Source organism: Neomonachus schauinslandi, chromosome 6 (assembly GCF_002201575.2).
Source record: "Neomonachus schauinslandi chromosome 6, ASM220157v2, whole genome shotgun sequence".
Classification (NCBI taxonomy): Eukaryota; Metazoa; Chordata; class Mammalia; order Carnivora; family Phocidae; genus Neomonachus; species Neomonachus schauinslandi.
This window is the reverse complement of record NC_058408.1, coordinates 133,770,640-133,774,859: the sequence shown is the minus strand read 5'-3', so window position 1 is coordinate 133,774,859 and position 4,220 is coordinate 133,770,640. Positions and strand designations below refer to the sequence as shown.

The window sequence follows — 4,220 nt, the reverse complement described above, 5'->3', positions numbered from 1 at the left end:
TCTTTCTTTCTTTCTTTCTTTCTTTCTTTCTTTCTTTCTTTCTTTCTCTTTGTTACAGGCTCATCTCATGGCTAATTTGGGGAGAGACATGAGCAGCATCTGCCTTTGTTGGAGAGGCTTTTGCCATTTCAGTTATTATATGGTGGCTTTCTCTCCTTTCCTTCCATTATGAAAGTTAGAATGAAAGGTAATCTCATTAAAAATCTAGTTTGTTCATCTTTATTTTCTTCATCTCTTGTTTACTCTTTCAATAAATGAAATAAATATTAACCAAAAAAAGATAAAAATAGCGGGAGTCTGCCTCATGGGAGTATGTGAAATTCCCCATATTTTATGCTACCATCATCTATGTGGTCAAAGGAAACAGAGCAAAAAGTCAAGGGAAACAGTAAGAGCAAATATTCAAAGGCAGGAATATTTTCCTTAGAGCAGTATAAAGCTTAGGATAACACAACCCTGTACTTTTCCTCAATAATTTTTTCCTGCTTACAAAATATGTCAAAAGTCAAGGTGAATTCCATTATGAAAACTTTATTTCCTAAAAGAAACTTTACTTTGTTTTTAAAGCATGGACATTGTCACACTTTATGAAGTGACTGCTAATGATTTTTTTTTTTAGTCTAAGAACAAAGCCTTATTTTTGCAACATATCAGTGAATTTGCAAATTGTTAAATCAAGAATTTACTAAAATTATGTTTTTCATTGTTTTTTCCAGTATTAAAGGGTAAGTTGCTGAAGTTTATAAAATGCTTGAAATAAAGCTCATAAGCTTTAGTTGCTTAGTAAACACAATTAATTGGATTACAAATTAGAAGAGTTTTTGCTTTACACTTAAACCTATTGGCAAATAAACTTAACCTTTTGTAGAAATGAATGTCTCATTGGAGAAGAAAATTTTGAGTGAGAAAGTGGAAAATGTGGGGAAATCATTAGGTGTTCAGTTGGTATATAAGAAGGTTGATCCTGATTTTATAGACGGTGCCTCATAAGGGGCAAATAACGTCAGCATCGTTCCTCATGGTGAAGGTGTTTTCTTTGTCATTTCCTATGGCTTATCCCTTAGACAAATCTTAAGTGTCACTGTTGATGAAAATTGATCTGTAAAATCTAAATTAGTGAGTTAATTTGGACTATATTAATCAGACTATGAAAATGTCCATGTCCTTATTTGGAACACTTACTATTTAGGATTTCTTATAAAAATTTAGGACTCAGGAGAGTTCTCATGGCAGGAGAATCTGTTCTACCCAATTGAGCATTTGATTCTGTGCTCAGTCATTGCTTGTACATACATGGGCAAACATTTATCTTCTGAATTGAACAACAAAATTACTAAAAGATGTCACTAGATGACTGAACTTAATTTCTATTAAAAGATTGGCACCCTTGCAAGTTTTAGAGGAAATATACTCTTTTCTGCTCTCCCTCTGACTAATGAAGTACTCTGTAAAATGGTGACTGAGTTAAGGATGTGTTGTAGGTATAAAATAAGTGCTTTATGCCTTGACCCATGAAAATTACTGAGCTAAGTACCTTCAAATTTGATATTTAGAATAAAATAATAGCAAGAGATTAGCTATTTTATTATACAGTAGTAGAGTAGAGTGTGCTAAAGGGGAAAGATACAGCTTATCTCCCATGTCCTTTTTCCCTCCTCTCTTCTGCCTTTTTTCCTTTAAAAAAAAAGAAAAAAAAAGGAAGAAATGCCTTCAATAAATCTCCTTGCCTTTTACCATTTCCACTTCCTTATTTCTACTGGATCTTCTCTTTGAGCCACTTTAACCCGTAGTCCCTGTGGCCCATCCCCCTTCGCCTGCCCTGGCCACTGTTGAATTTATTCACAGCATCTTAAATATCACAGGCTGCCATTTTAATTATGTGCTTACTTTCACTCTGAAATCATTTATCCTTCCTAAATATGCCTTTACCTTTCTAATCTGATTCTTAGTAAACAACAGTATTCTCTGCTCAGAAAGTAACCTTAGGATTCTCCCCCAACTTCTGGCCAAGAATCCTAAAATTCCTACTTATTCTATTTCCTTCTAAAATCTATCCTATCCTTTTCTTTGTTCATACTATAAATATCTAGTTTGGCTCTTTATTAAGCCTCACATGAATTATTGAAATTCTCTCTAAATGCTTTCCCTGCTATCAGTCTCACACTTTTTAGTCAGCATTGCTCTCCACATTGCTGCAGAATGGTCTTTCTAAAATGCTAGTAAAATCATGTAGCTCACTTGTTTAGAATCCTACAAAAAATCCTCATCTCCTTCATAAGGTCTTACTTATTTGTATGTCAACAGGCCCTGCATGCCTATTCTATCTCATTTCTTAAAACACTCCCACTGACACAGTAGGCTTCAGCTATGCCAACCTAAATGAAAATCCCTTAACTCAGATACTCACACCTGGGTATTTGAACCCATAGAGTTCCATTTGCATGAAAGTGCTATCCCAGTCATTGGGAATGCCACTATTTTATCATTTAGTCTGTGTACTATAATTGCAAATTTGCTTTTCTACCACATTCCTCTGAAATTTTCCTCTAAATTCCTAAATTGTTCATTTTTCTTAATACTTTTTTGGTCAGTTTTTTTCTTTAATTTTAACAAGTACTTTTCTTTTACATTATTGCTTTCTATGGCAATAGAAAATGCCTACCTATAAATTATGAAGATGGTCTGCTGTATTGGTTTATTCTTAAAAGCTTTATGGTGTTAGCCATTAAATTTAGGCCTATAATCCATCTCAAATTAATTTTTGTGTATAGTGTGAAGTAGTAGTCAAGGTTTATTTTTTTCTCATATGAGTATCTAGTTATTTCAGCACCATTTGTGAGAAGGATTTACTTTACCTTAATGGGCATTTTGATGTCAGTCCTCCAAATTTGGTCTTATTTTCTCTAATTTTCTTTAAAAAAAAATGCTCATGGTGTGTATTTCTAAATATTTAGAATCAATTTATGAATTCCCACAAAAACCTCTGTTGAGATATCATTGGACTTAAGTTGAATAATATAATAATTACTTTTTGAAATTTTTATGGCCTTCCTGAATACAAACACTTTTTTAGTTTGTATTTTGCTTGACTTCTTTCCATTGGTCTCTTAAGATCTTGCTTAATTATATTATCTTGTCCTCCTACTTTGGTCATTCTGATTAATTCCCTAACATTTCTTGTCTTTTTTTGATGTCAACTTAGTATTTCCTAAAATTATTTATTTAAACTATGCCTAGTAATTGTACCTATTCCAGTGTTCCCACTAGGAATTTTAAATTTTGGGGTCTCCATACTCATTAATCAGGAATTTCCATAGGTTTACCTTCACAATTTTCTCACATTTATATCTGTTCTTCCAATGCTACTGAACCTGCCCAGATGCATCATCTCCACATCTCTCAGCTTTTTCCTCTTTAACTTTGTACTAACTGCTAGATCAATTTTCTTAAAACAAAGCTCTCTTTGTAGCACCATCTTGAATAACATCCTTTTATGGCTCCCATTACTTGCCTATAGAAGACACAAATTCCTGAGTTTTAAGTGGCAAAACCTAAGCATGTATAATCTCATTTAATCATCATAGCAAATGTATTGTTATTCTAAGTTTATAGATGTGGAAATTGAGATTTAGAAATGCTAAGTGGTTTCCCAAAGTTATGGAATTATTAAGTAATAGATATTCCCACCCACTTTAATGATAACATCACTATACTCTCATTTAAGGCAAATCATAAAGAGACTGATGTTCACAGTGGGAAAAATTTATATACATATATAGTAGTAAGATTTCTGTTCATGGTTATACTGTGAAATGTAACTGCAATTAGTAACTGAAGAAAGACTTTTTTTTTTTGAATCATGAAGAAGAACTTGAAATTCAAATCCATTATCTTTCACTAGTCTCATTTCAACAAAGACAAAAGAGGCTAGTTCAAATTAACAATGCAATAGCAGAGAGAGTTAGCAACATAAATGTATATATAACTTACAAATAAACAATAAACTCACTGCTCTCCTGGCTGTTCTTCCTATTAGCCTTTTTCAATTCATTGTATTTAAAAAGATTTATAGATTGTCAAGCCATATCTTTCCTCAATGATACATATTTTGTAATCAAAATGGAAAGATTGACATTTTCCTGCTATGATCCTTAGTTCATTCTGAGATTAGTCAGACTTGAAAGAAAAAGCAGGGAGTCTTTAAAAGATTATACACTGAT

At 32.5% G+C, this 4,220-nt stretch overlaps 1 pseudogene; it reads right to left on the bottom strand.

Annotated features, from left to right (window-relative positions):
• Positions 1 to 3,475, bottom strand: part of LOC110589485 — a 39,758-nt pseudogene extending 36,283 nt beyond the window's left edge.
• Positions 3,476 to 4,220: the final 745 nt, after the last annotated feature.